Source organism: Schistocerca piceifrons, chromosome 8 (genome assembly GCF_021461385.2).
Source record: "Schistocerca piceifrons isolate TAMUIC-IGC-003096 chromosome 8, iqSchPice1.1, whole genome shotgun sequence".
NCBI classification, from domain to species: domain Eukaryota; kingdom Metazoa; phylum Arthropoda; class Insecta; order Orthoptera; family Acrididae; genus Schistocerca; species Schistocerca piceifrons.
Window position 1 is genome coordinate 155,650,446 of NC_060145.1, and position 15,048 is coordinate 155,665,493.

Below are 15,048 nucleotides of genomic sequence, written 5' to 3' on the forward strand. Positions count from 1 at the left end.
CCGACCCATGTTCGCGTCGTCGACGGGGTGATAAACTCTAATCTCCCCACAGTTTATTTTTCCTGTCACACGAGTGTTATGGAATGTTTACCTATTGTAGTATCTTTCAGCTTTAATTGTTTGCGTACTGCGCACAGGCACTACAGGACCTACAACACAATTTTTTTCCGTTCGCTTGCAGATAAACTGCACGTGTTCTTGTCAGAAAGTACAGGGAAATTGCTAAATTAGCTTATTGCGTGCATAAATAATGGGGTAACTGGTGCATGACATTAGCGAAGGCTCGGGAAGTGGGAATGAAAGCTAGCAGGCAGACCACGAGCACGGAGAGAACTTCAGAACCACCGTGGTGACAACACAGCTAGCAGAAGCACAATTCGGTTGAGCAGTCCCGTCCGTCTGGTAAGATTTCTGTAAATTACCGTCTATCGAGATGTTCTAAACATCGAGATGTTCGATCAAACTACACTCCTGGAAATGGAAAAAAGAACACATTGACACCGGTGTGTCAGACCCACCATACTTGCTCCGGACACTGCGAGAGGGCTGTACAAGCAATGATCACACGCACGGCACAGCGGACACACCAGGAACCGTGGTGTTGGCCGTCGAATGGCGCTAGCTGCGCAGCATTTGTGCACCGCCGCCGTCAGTGTCAGCCAGTTTGCCGTGGCATACGGAGCTCCATCGCAGTCTTTCACACTGGTAGCATGCCGTAACAGCGTGGACGTGAACCGTATGTGCAGTTGACGGACTTTGAGCGAGGGCGTATAGGGGGCATGTGGGAGGCCGGGTGGACGTACCGCCGAATTGCTCAACACGTGGGGCGTGAGGTCTCCACAGTACATCGATGTTGTCGCCAGTGGTCGGCGGAAGGTGCACGTGCCCGTCGACCTGGGACCGGACCGCAGCGACGCACGGGTGCACGCCAAGACCGTAGGATCCTACGCAGTGCCGTAGGGGACCGCACCGCCACTTCCCAGCAAATTAGGGACAGTGTTGCTCCTGGGGTATCGGCGAGGACCATTCGCAAGCGTCTCCATGAAGCTGGGCTACGGTCCCGCACACCGTTAGGCCGTCTTCCGCTCACGCTCCAACATCGTGCAGCCCTCCTCCTGTGGTGTCGCGACAGGCGTGAATGGAGGGACGAATGGAGACGTGTCGTCTTCAGCGATGAGAGTCGCTTCTGCCTTGGTGCCAATGATGGTCGTATGCGTGTTTGGCGCCGTGCAGGTGAGCGCCACAATCAGGACTGCATACGACCGAGGCACACAGGGCCAACACCCGGCATAATGGTGTGCGGAGCGATCTCCTACACTGGCCGTACACCACTGGTGATCGTCGAGGGGACACTGAATAGTGCACGGTACATCCAAACCGTCATCGAACCCATCGTTCTACCATTCCTAGACCGGCAAGGGAACTTGCTGTTCCAACAGGACAATGCACGTCCGCATGTATCCCGTGCCACCCAACGTGCTCTAGAAGGTGTAAGTCAACTACCCTGGCCGGCAAGATCTCCGGATCTGTCCCCCATTGAGCATGTTTGGGACTGGGTCTGCACGTCCAGCACGAACGCTGGTCCAACTGAGGCGCCAAGTGGAAATGGCATGGCAAGCCGTTCCACACGACTACATCCAGCATCTCTACGATCGTCTCCATGGGAGAATAGCAGCCTGCATTGCTGCGAAAGGTGGATATACACTGTACTAGTGCCGACATTGTGCATGCTCTGTTGCCTGTGTCTATGTGCCTGTGGTTCTGTCAGTGTGATCATGTGATGTATCTGACCCCAGGAATGTGTCAATAAAGTTTCCCCTTCCTGGGACAATGAATTCACGGTGTTCTTATTTCAATTTCCGGGAGTGTATTTGTCAAACTACCTAACCTGTCAAATTATTTGCCAATATGTGACCGTGTTTGAAGTTTTGTACATAAATTTTGATTGACGGCCGATTCGGCAAGGTGTAGGATGTTGCTTGCGTTGCTGCTTCACCGTGCATTTTCAGCGAAAGAGAGTTTTTCTTACTGTGCCGCGAGTATACACAGTTGTGGATACTACGATCAAAAGAGTATATGGATAAACACAAAAGAGTACTGGCTATTACCACAGTGGTAAAGTGGTCACGTCTTTCCCAGTCATGTACAACATTACGCAGAAACACGTTAAGAAGAAAACACACTCAAAGACAAAAAAAAAGGAACATCACGAAGGAACCATCCGAATCGAACGGAAATCTGTAGATGTACATGAAAAGATAAACAAATGAGAGAAGTTTACTTGGATGAGTTATTCAGGAGAGAGAGCTTCAAATAAAATGGTTCAAATGGCTCAAAATGGTTCTGAGCACTATGGGACTTAACATCTCAGGTCATCAGTCCCCTAGAACTTAGAACTACTTAAACCTAACTAACCTAAGGACATCACACACATCCATTCCCGAGGCAGGATTCGAATCTGCGACCGTAGCGGTCGCGCGGTTTCAGAATGAAGCGCCTAGAGCCGCCCGGCCACACCGGCCGCCGAGAGAGCTTCACGAACGTAGCAGCTCAGTAATGCGGTGGTTCACCTCTGGCGCTTATGCAGGCTTGTTATTGATTGATAGAGTTGTTTGATTTGCTCCTGGGAGACACCGCGCCACATTCTGTCCAATTGGCGTGTTAAATCGTCATAATCCCGAGATGGTTGGAGAGCCTTGCCCATAATGCTCCAAACATTCCTAACTAGGAAGAGATCTGGTGACCTTTCTGCCTAAGGTAAGGTTTGGCAAGCAAAAATAAAAGCAGTAGAAATTCTCACCGTGTGTGGTAGAACGCTATCTTACTAAAATGTAAGCCCTGGATGGCTTTCCACGAAGGGCAACATAAAGCGGCGTAGAATATTTTCGACATACCACTTTGCTGTAAGGGTTCTGCTGGTGACAACCAAACGGGTTATGTTATGAAAAGAAATGGCACCCCTGAACATCGCTTCTGGTTGTTCTGGCCATATGGCAGGTGACTGTCAGGCTTATTTTGCACATGTGCAACACATCTACCGGTTTCCGTGCCATTCGGATAATTCCTTCGTGGACTCTGTTTATTATTATTACGGAATGAATTAATGTCGTGTGACGGGGACCTCTCGGCGGGTAGGCCTGATCGCCTGGTACAAGTCTTTTGAGGTGACGCCGGCGACTTGCGCGTAAATGGGGACGAAATTATGATGATGGACACGACACAAAGACCCAGTCCCTGAGCAGAGAAAACTTCCAACCCAGTCGGGAACCGAACCCCGACCCCTCCCCCCCCCCCCCCCGGCATGATGCATGACAAGCTGGCGCCCTGTATACTCAGCTACGGTGGCGGACATAATTATTACTATTACTACAATTATTATTAGACTGTATTCTGTTCAAAAAAAGGTGTCCGAAGATACGCGTACACAGAGATTTTTCTGACACATCCGTTTCCCAAAGGGATCTACCCCGCCCTCTTCCCATCCTTTCGGCCACTGTACAACAACAGTTGTTACTCATGGCCATTTTCCTGAAACTTCACTCTTATCTACCAGGTTAGATAAATCCTGATTAACATTGCCACCACTAAAATGCTACCAAAAATGACATAGTGGTGTTTAACATAAAAAAGACAAATTGTTCAAATAATAGTCCATATTTTCTCGTTCATAAACAAGCGACTAGCGTTATTTGGCCTCACAATATTCCTGACATAGCATAATTTATGATACATGTATGTCTTCGTGCTACACATTTAAAACAAAACAAAACTGCAGTTCCTCAGTTGGGATTTCTTGCACAGTATTTTAACACAGCTGCAATAATAATTATATTCAGCACTTCGTAATGAGGTTAGCAAATGATTCTCTTGAACATTGCTTTCATTTTAAACAGTGAAACTAGTTTCAGCTTGTCGACTTGAATCACAACAGTATTCCACATTGCAGCTGCAGAAAATTGCTTCTACTTCGAACAGTAGTTCATACTTACACAAAAATTGATAGTCTGTAAAATGCACATGAGTCTCATGAGATTATCACAAATGACTGAGGTATCTCGACATACAGCATTAGTAATACTTCATTACTTGCTTATCAAAATGTGAATCTGTATATATTTGAGATTTACCCTTAATAACTTATATCTGCTTATTGTTCTACATTAGTAGTCATCTTCATGCTATACAAAATAATAATCATAAAACAAAAAATAGCGTCTTTGCTTTTTTTTGGCTAGAAACATTATTACCTGAGCGATGTAGTTGCTTTGCAGGTTTTCGTGACAGTTTCACTGCTAGCATTTGCTGATAATATAACACTGAACATCACTCAAGTGGCTTTCCTGTCGCCGTAAATATCAGCTACTCCAACACTTTTGTCAGTTGCAATTACCTGTATAATTACCACTTTATCTTTCTCAGTTCTGTCATGTGACATCATAAATAATTTTTCATGACTCGCAAGAGACATGGGCTTTTAGCGAGCAAATTAGCATGGATTATTTCGTTCCTTTCTCTCAATCATTGATGTATTTATTTTTTTTTGTTATTGATTTTTTGACAATCATGCTTCATCGTTTGTCAACATCTTCGCTTCTTCAAATCGTATTGCCAAATGAAAATACTTGTGACGACGCTCGCCTGCTTTTTGTCTCTTCGTTGATTGCCCTCGGTGTCGACGTACTGCTGCTACACTGGTTGAAAAATGGGTTGTGGAAGTACAACTATTGCCTACTGTAAATGATGTAGCCAACAGGTGCACAGTTTTGTTTCACAGTCTTTTACGCTCATAGTTCACAACCCCCAATATTATATACAGTTATATGGCCAGTGCACTATTATTTAACTTTCGATAAGCCTCATTAATAGTTTGCAGGCGAACATTCACACACTGCTACAATAATTTCCTGTTGAACATCTACGAGCAGTAACAACCTAACAACAAAGTTCACAGTTCTTGAAGAATAGAAAGTACGTATGGAGCAGACACTGACATTGTTTTAACACACGGCCTAATTGTGTAACACTTATTTCACAGTTAAACTGTAGCATTGTTGTGGTTCTAACTAACACACGTTTCTCGTCTGAAACTCGGGCATGGACTGACTGTCTCGTGACCAAAAATCGGGCCCTTATATATCCTCACAATAATAGGGACCGAAATTAAACATTGTTAGTAGTTAAATTAACAGAAATTACAATTAAAACTTAACTCATTAAATTAACTGAATACTTCGAAAACTTCTGTCTTTTTAATAGTTTCTTCTATTACAGGAGTTAGGCCGAATTATTTGTTTAAAGGATGAAAACAAATATAAGTACGCATAAAATACTTTTGACAAAATTGTTAATTACTTTGGAATTAATTAAGGGATGACTTCCCTAACATGTTTTCGAATAGATCCAGATTGATTAAGAATATTAGCATTTCATCATCCAAATATTTACAATTATTACAGAATTTATATTTGTTTATATGTCAACAATACTGACTAGGTAAAGTCAAAATAACTTCGAAAATCAATTACATAAAACTAAGCACTAAATTAGATCTGGTGTTCAATTCTTTAAAACTGAGGGCCAACCTTTCTCTTATATGAAAATGCAGATTACACTCACGTATGTTACTGGTAATTAGTTCAAACTGAATTTTAAGGACGCAGATGGCGAAACAAGAGGTGAAGTAAGAATATCCCAGCTAGCTTCGTCACATACTGACAAAAAAGTAGGTGGTGTGACGGTACCGGAAAAATTGTATCCACCAATCAACGGCAAACCCTGCAGTATGCATTTCTGTGTACCGTATTTCTCTAGCATTCCATGAAATATGGAAACAGAAGTTCTGCAAAATAGAAAAATGGAAGCACTCCAGTACCTTACGAACTACATACACAAATCAAAAATAATTTTGCATCACCTCGGTTCCGAGAGTTCCGGAACTTGTAAAGAAAATTGGAATAGAGGTCAAAATAAACATCATTTCCGCCCTTTTTATTGCTCACGAAAACCACACATTGCATGTTGTACCACCATACAGCGAGACATTCAGAGGTGGTGGTCCAGATTGCTATACACACCGGTACATCTAATACCCAGTAGCACGTTCTCTTGCAATGATGCATGCCTGTATTCATAGTGGCATACTATCCACACGCATGTCGATAGGGTTCATGTCTGGAGAACATGCTGGCCACTCTAGTCGAGCGATGTCGTTATCTTGAAGGAAGTCATTCACAAGATGTGCACGATGGGGGCGCGAATTGTCGTCCATGAAGACGAATGCATCGCCAATATGCTATCAATATGGTCGGAGGATGGTATTGACGTATCCTACAGCCATTATGGAGCCTTCCATGACCAGCAGCGGCATACGTCGTTCCCACATAATGCCACCCCTAAAACAGCAGGAACCTCCACCTTGTTACACTCGCTGGACAATGTGTCTAAGGTGTTCAGCCTGACCGGGTTACCTGGAAACACATTTCCGACGATTGTTTGGTTGAAGGCATAAGCGACACTCATTGGTGAAGAGAATGTGATGCCAGCCCTGAGTGGACCATTCGGTATGTTGTTGGGCCCATCTGTACCGCGCTGCATGGTGTCGTGGTTGCAAAGATGGATCTCGCCATGGACGTCGGGAGTGAAGTTGCGCATCATGCAACCCACTGCGCGCAGTTTGAGTCATAACACGACATCCTTTGGTTGATCGAAAAGCATTATTCACCATGATGACATTGCTGGCAGGGTTCCTCCGATCCATAATCCGTAGGTAGCGGCCATGCACTGCAGTGGTAGCCCTTGGGCTGCCTGAGCGAGTCATGTCATCGATAGTTCCTGTGTCTGTGTATCCCCTCCATGTCCGAACAACGCCGCTTTGGTTCACTCCGAGACACCTGGACTCTTCCCTTCATGGCACAAAGTAACAATGCGGATGCAATCGAACCGCGGTATTAACCGTCTAGGCATGGTTGACCTACAGACAACACGAGCCGTATACAATCTTCCTGGTGAAATGACTGGAACTGATCGGCTGTCGGACCCCCTCCGTCTAATAGGCGCTGCTCGTGGGCGGGTTTAGTGACATCTCTGAACAGTCAAAGGGACTGTGTCTGTGATAGAATATCCACAGTCAACATCTATTTTCACAAGTTCTGGGAACTAGGGTGATGTAAAACATTTTTTGATGTGTGTATAAACACTAAGACGCAAAATTCGCGCCATGACAGTATCACCCGAATGGGACGGAAATCGATGGATGTACTTGTACAAACAAACAGATGATTACAATTTCACGAACACTCGATCATTTATTCGGGAGAAAGAGCTTCAGGAACTGAGCAAGTCAGTAAGACACTGGTCCAACTCTGGCCCTTATGCAAGCAGCTATTCGGCTAGACACTGATTGATAGAGTTAATGGATGTCCTACTGAGGGACATCGTGCAAATTCTATTCAGTTGGCGGCTTACGTCGTCAAAGTCCCAAGCTTGTTGCCGGGACCTGTCCATAATGCTCCAGACGTTCGTAATTAGGGAGATATCCAATGAGCTTGATGCGCGAGGTAGAGTTTGGCAAGCACGAAGATAAGCAGTAGAAACTCTCGCCACGTGCGGGCGGCCGTCATCTTGCTGAAATGTAAGCCTAGGATGGTATGGCGTGAAGGGCAACAAAACGAGACGTAGAAAATCGACGACGTACCGCCGTGATTTAAGAATGTAGCGGATGACAACAAAACGGATGCTTCTTTGAAAAGGAACGGCACCACAGACCATCAGTCCTGGATTCCGTGCCGTATGGTGGGCGACTGTCAGGTTGGTATCCCTGAGGCGTCTCCAGTCCCGTCTTCGGTCTGGACTCTCGTTGACTGGAACATAATTGTTTTCAGGAATGAGTCTCGCTTCTAATTGAGTCCCGATGACCAGAGAATGCGTGTCTGGAGACGCCCTGGACAGAGGTTGGACACAAACTTGACTGCCGCCCTCCATATGGCCCGACAATCAGGAGTAATAGTCCAGGTTTTCATTTCTTTGGGTATCAGGAGGCCTTCTGTTATCATTCGCCGCACCCCTACAAGACAGTAATATGTCGACGATATTCTACGTTCAATTTTGTTGCCTTTTATAGCGTGCCATCTTGAGCTTACGTTTCAACAAGATTACACACGCCCGCACACGGCTAGTATTTCTACTGCTAGACTTTTTAGACGTCCCGTCGACAACGAGGTCATTGGAGACGGAACACAAGCTCGGATCAGGGAAGGAAATCGGTGGTGCCCTTTCACAGGAACCATCCCGGCATTTGCCTTTTAGCGGTCTAGGGAAATTACAGAAAACCTAAATCAGGATGACCGGACGCTGATTTGAACCGTCGTCAGGTTTACTAACCGCTCCGCCATCTCACTCAGTAAACTGGAAACGCACTCCAATGATGAAGTAGTGGGACAGAACTATTCTTGTTGATAAAACTTCTACATTCCAAAGTGATTCAACGTGAAATTTCGGTGGTATATGGACCAAAAGCAAATGTCGCAACCAGAAGGAAGTACCAATGTTTCACCACGTCAATACAGACGTCGGTGATACTGATCGGTAAGCCCACGTCTTGCACCAGGCAGTTTACATTTTTTCGGCAAGCTGAAACAATGTCCAGGAACAGAGATTTTCCGAAGATGAGGACCTTCGAAGAACAGTTCTCGAATGGTTCCACGACCAAGGTGTGGATCGCTATCAGCGAGAAACGGAATGACTGGTAGGACGTTGCGACCGTTGTTTACGGAGACTTGGTAACTGAGCAGGAAAATAGTGTCATGTATCTGTGTCACTTCGTAGTGTATTGCAGCATTCAATAAAAGTTACTTGGCCTACCATCATAATGTAACTTTTTGGAGATCCGTCTTAGGTCTGAACAATTTGTTCGGATTTGGGTCACAAGCTCGTTAAGTCAGATTTTGCACAGTGAAATCAAAATTTTAGTATTTCGTCATTGGTCTACACCAAATTCTTAATCCAAATGTCGTAAATGATTTGGCTGGGAGAAGCATCAAGCAACTGAAGGACTACAACAAAACGAGGAACAGAAGCAGCACATAGGTTGTATATCACGCCACAAGCTTCCAAGGTATAAAAATCGTATCAGAAATGAGAGTTCTTAAAATAATTAGGTGTTTTTTCCTGATATTTGCTTGACAGATGTTGTGCGTAGTCACTTTATAGAGAGAGCATTAATGACATTAATGTAGCAATAACAACAATTACTTTGAAAGTAATAAATTAATTAGCTAACCTTCTTCATCTGAAGAATAATTTTAAAAATTGAAAAATCAGTTGGTGTGATTTTCCTTTCCTTCATGTTCATGGTACTACAGCACGCCTTTCGTATTCCTGTTGGGCCTATATCACATACAACTTATTTTTATTTTTTATTTTTATTTTTATTTTATTTATTTATTTATTTTTTGCAATGGAACCCAGGTCTGGAGTACCACAAAAAGGTCAAACTTCAGAAATAAGAGCCTGTCATTGATACACGTATCAGTTGGGACCTACATGGAGCGTAAATCATAGGCAACGCAGGTCACAGTTAAGTTTAACTGGCGAGAGAGTAACGTAAATGTTGACGAATCTGAAATGGGGAACACGAACAATAAGTCACTGTAATCTCGCAATAATGTGCTCGCAAAACTTCAAGAACTGCCTTTAAGGGCAGAAACTACTAATGTTCCTCACCGTCTCCGATGGAGATTCCGAGGATAAAATTAGAAAATCATTTGGTTTCCAGGGGTTCTAGCAGGCCGTATTCCCACTCTCCATACGCGAATGGTATTGGATAAAATTTTAATATACACTGGTGAACAAAATTCAAGGACGAAAGTAGCTTTCGCGTGATGTGTCACTGCCAAGAAACATAGGTCGATAAAATTTCGGCTACAGTACAGTGCAGAAGGTAACAGAAATGGCCGCGCGGGATTAGCCGAGCGGTCTAGGGCGCTGCAGTCATGGACTATGCGGCTGATCCCGGCGGAGGTTCGAGTCCTCCCTCGGGCATGGGTGTGTGTGTTTGTCCTTAGGATGATTTAGGTTAAGTAGTGTGTAAGCTTGGGGACTGATGACCTTAGCAGTTAAGTCCCATAAGATTTCACACACATTTGAACATTTGGTAACAGAAACAAATACACAATGAGACGAACAGGAATTACACTTTTGTTCAAAGGCACAGCGATTTATGATGTCATCCTCGATTTTCAAAAGCTGGGACACGGTTCTGAATAGAGCGTGTGATCGATCACCACGGACGGCAATGTATTCTACGCAAAGTGTTTCTGGCCACAAGTTTGGTAATGAGTTGTCGTAGTAGGGTGTTTGACAGCTGCAGGATTGTCGTTGGTGCATGCAGACCTGATGCAACAGGAGGTTCTCCAACTGCGCTGCTCAATGCGATCGCTCACCGTCGTCCCTAAAAGTGAACTCGCGGGCTAATGCACGCCTGAAAATACGCACATGGGGAAGGGGTACGCTACCACAATAACATTAGCCGGTGACTGTACCGTTTTCAAAGAGTTGGAGGTCAGTACGTCCACGCAACATTACGCCTTCCCACACCATAGTATCTGGATCACCAAACGATCATGTTCGACATGGTTCCTGAGAGAACTAAGTGTTTCCATCTCCAGCCATGTGAGTGTACGTCCAGATTAGCTGCTCAGACTGAGTTTGCTCTCGTTCGAGAAGAGCACCACTCCTCGGAGGTCCAGCCGTATGCTCTCGGAAACATGGCAAATGGTGTCGCCAATGCGCGCGTGTCAATGAAGCTGCAGCTGCGCCTACTGACTGAAGTGGGTGTGTTCTTGGCCGTTGTATAATATTGTGATCTTCTGCGGCTATAGCTGACCATGTTATACCACCTCCTACTCTCCAAGATGTTACTCCAGTATGGTGTAAAACTGAATGTACGCAACGGAAAATACTGAACGCGAAAATTAAGATTTGGCCCTATCTGACTTCCCCCAGAGGATCTCTTATTGGTGATATTATTTCCTCCTTCTTGCTCTTTAACATATAAATTACAACACGAGACATAAATGAATGATTGAGGGAACTAGTAACTACCAAAGCGTTGTTTCTGCTTATACATTTGTTGTAGATTAAAACCCCTCTATATACCACAAATGTTTGTACATCAAAGTCCAATTGACATAAAGAGATAGTAATGAGTTTCCTAAATAATATTACTGATGAATTTCGAAAATCTGCCCTTTTTATGGTTACGCCACCTAATATAAATAACGCGAGACGACTGACATCATCTAGGCACCAAATACCATAAGACACTATTTTCAAAGATGATCTGCAGTGGTGTGCAACCTCAGTGGAAATAAAGTTACGTGATGACAGCTATTTAACTCTATAGCCCTAATAAGCCGAAGCGGTTAGCAACATCACCGTATCTACTGCGACAGGTGCGTCGGAGTGATGTTTCTCGTACACGTCTGCAACGATGGAAGAAAATATCGAAGAAAATCCTCATTCAAACACTAGGACGGCTGAAGGCGGTCCTCTGACTAGTATAATCTAATACTTTCTCCTCTCTGTGTTCCACAGACGAGGAAAGCAAACTCACAGCCACAAGGACGGAATTCAAATAACGCCTCAACGTGAGAAAGGACAGAAGAAGTGCTCTCAATCACTGAACGCTGCGTACTCAAGGACGACTTCCTATACGGAGACGAAGTCCAGAATCTTGTAAGTTTGCTACACTGCATTGCCTAACCGTTCACTAATTATAAAATCTCCTGAGAGCAAAGACAGCGAGTCCGTCTGTACCAACAAAAGCTGATACTGAGCGACCGTCAAACGCGGAAATACTCATTCCCATTAATTAGGAATTCGCACAACAGCACGGAAATAACCCAGCCTGCGTGATTTCCGAGATAAAGCTTTCTCGATACTCTCTGTCGCGTCCACAGTTTTCAGAATTTCCGAAGTATTATCCGGTTATCCTTCCAGCCTCATTACAAGACGGGCCGCCGCTCTATTGTGCTTCAGCACTCATCCCAACCGTCCATCTTGGGCTACTTCCTGTGTCAAGCAGGACCAACACATCTGTGCGGGTTTCTCCACCCAGGACCTTAGTTACGCCTGGTGTTTCGTTTCTACTGGCGTTGCAGCCTCTGCTAGTATAAGCAATCATTCATTACGCTATATTGGTAATTAAGACAATCCATCACCTTTCATGCAATAAGCGTTAACAACTATTTACAAGGTGTGCTTGACAATGTCAGTCTTATTTAAATATTCATATATACGATGTGCTACTTACCAAATGATACCTAATTCTGGTTCTAAATCACGACACAATCTTGTAAGGTGCGAAATTACAGCCACCATACACCTCTTGTAGCACCAGTATGTGTGGTTCGGAATGCTCCCCAAGCACTTGAAACTATGCTGTGAGTAATGCAATAGTCCTGGGCTACACTCATCACACTTCGTCGTTCTTCCAATTTCTCCATGTTTCTTTCCCATGTAAAGTCCTCTATATGTTGACTCTGGGCCATGCTGGAATCAAGGCCACCACCGCAATTCACTGTAAGTGCACGTTGTTTTCCTGTGTTGTGTAGCCAGCTCTATTTGGCTTGATAGTCAGTTTGATCTCACACCATGTGACATCAAACGTCTTGGGCGAAGCTGGGAGACCTCTGTAACGCGTTCCCGTACTTCCATTCATTTTCTCAGAGTTCTTAATATGATGCGTTGCTCTACCTAGCTCGTTCTTAAGTTATGCAGAGATAAATAGAAATATTCCACAGCCACACACTTTGCAGTTATTTGTAGATTTTTGCATCACTGAACAAGTACTTCGATAACAATCTAAGTCTTCTACTGCTCGTCTGTATTTCGATTACATGCAAATACATATCCTAAAGATTTACTGAATAAAGCTGTGTTCTAAGGTTTAGATCCAGAAACGATACTTTTGTAAAGGAATACAATTAGAGAAAGATAGCAATAAGTTACTTTGTACAACTTAATAATAGTGGGTACAATGAACATTTGAGTGAAATCTACGAGCATACTGTCTTCTGATAGGTTCGTAGCCTGATTTCAACATCATGTAAATAGTTCTGCTTGTAATCAAGCTATGCACAGTGAATGTGGTTGACTCAATCCGTTACACTAGCTCTTCTATTTATAAAATTGAAGTTCAAAGACACGAAGCACTCACGTCGTTTATAAACTAATGAATCGCCCGCTCTCTATCTGAAACTCCATCCTCACAAGTACCTCCTACCCTGTAAAACATGGAATGAAATAGACGAAGCTTACTTCTGACTGCAGTTTTAAGAAATGGATTTGCTAATTGCAATAATGGTGCAGGGAACTTCGTATACGTGCTGGAGGCAGAAAATGAGCAACATTACATGATGCGGCTCGATGCCGAAAGCAGAATGCGTACTCAGATATTAGAATTTTAAAGCAGTAGCAAGAATATATAACAGCATCTAAACCACAATTATGGCTACCATGATGCATACAGCATCCGTTTATGGGACACGCGGTGCAGTACTAATGCACGATTTAATCAGTAAGAATTAGAAATGGTTTAATAAGTACTGAAAAAGGCTCGGATGGGCTAACGTAAAACCGATTCTGTGCAGTGCTTCGAAAACTACCAAGCACAACAAACGTTGGACGTAGAGTAGAGATAAGTGCTCGTTAAAGATCTGGCACTACTATAAATACCGTTGCATCGGGCCTTGAAATGCAAACCAGAACCTTGGCAAACATTTACAACACGGTATCTGGTGACAAACAATAGACACCGACTTCAATTCTACATATAGCAGTCTTTGCACACTAGCGCAAGCAGACACTTTGTGGATTGGAACAAAACGTTTCCCGTGAATTACGCAGTGTGGGGTCGCCATAACCGCCATTTTTCCCTTTATTGTTATTTCATCTCCCTCGTCCCAAAGGGTGGGACGTGGGCTGCCAGCGGTATAATATGCCGCTTTCAACCAAGGGCATTTGAAAATACAGTAATACGAAGAAACATTAGCACTGCTTTTCTATTTTAAATTAAAAATCAAAAATAGGCAGCTAAACGATATAATTATTTTGAAAACAATTGCCAGATCACTGAAATTCTCCTCAGAAAGGAAAAAGTCTTCCCTTTATTGTTATTTCATCTCCCTCGTCCCAAAGGGTGGGAGGTGGGCTGCCAGCGGTATAATATGCCGCTTTCAGTCAAGGGCATTTGAAAATACATTAATACGAAGAAATCATTAGCACTGCTTTTCTATTTTGAATTAAAAATCAAAAATAGGCAGCTAAACGACGGAATTTTTTTTTAAAACAATTGCCAGAACATTGAATTTCTCCTCAGAAAGGAAAAAGTCTGAAGCACCGCACTTTCACTTAAAAATTCTGAAGAACCTGCGCTGGGCAAGAAGTATACACATCAAAAACGTTTTTCCATCACCTCCTCAATTCCCAGAGTTCCGGAACCTGTACAGAAAATTGGACTAGAAATCAACATAAACATAATTTCCGCACTTTCTATTGCTCATGAAAACCGCACATTGCATATTATACCACCACACAGGGTGATATCCAGAGGTGGTGGTCCAGATTGATGTACACACCAGTACCTCTAATACGCAGTAGCGCATCCTCTTACACTGATTCATGCCTGTATTCATCGTGGTACACTATCCACAAGTTCATCAAGGCACTGGCGGTCCAGATTGTACACTCCTCAACGGCGATTCGGCGTGGTTGGTGAGCCACGTCGTCCATAAACGGCCCTTTACAATCCATCTCAGGCATGCTGGATAGGGTTCCTATCTAGAGAAAATGCTGGCCACTAGTCGAGTGAAGTCGTTATCCTGAAGGAAGTCATTCACAAGATGTGCACGATGGGGGCGCGAATTGTCGTCCATGAAGACGAATGCCTCGCCAGTATGCTGCCGATATGGTTGTACTGTAAGTAGGCTGTTTAGGTTTTTATATTGGTAACGCCACGTAGCACTCTGTATGAAAATCACTGGCTGTGCT

At 43.9% G+C, this 15,048-nt stretch overlaps 1 protein-coding gene across 2 annotated transcripts in view; it reads left to right on the forward strand.

The window, feature by feature from the left end:
• Positions 1-295: 295 nt before the first annotated feature.
• Positions 296-15,048, forward strand: part of LOC124712047 (UDP-glycosyltransferase UGT5-like) — a 99,144-nt gene continuing 84,391 nt past the window's right edge. The window contains exons 1-2 of one of the 2 annotated variants that reach the window (XM_047242335.1): positions 296-402; positions 11,593-11,733. The gene's annotated coding sequence lies outside the window, so the exon portion shown is untranslated. The remainder of the gene's footprint in view (positions 403-11,592; positions 11,734-15,048) is intronic. The other variant, XM_047242336.1, reaches the window with a different exon arrangement.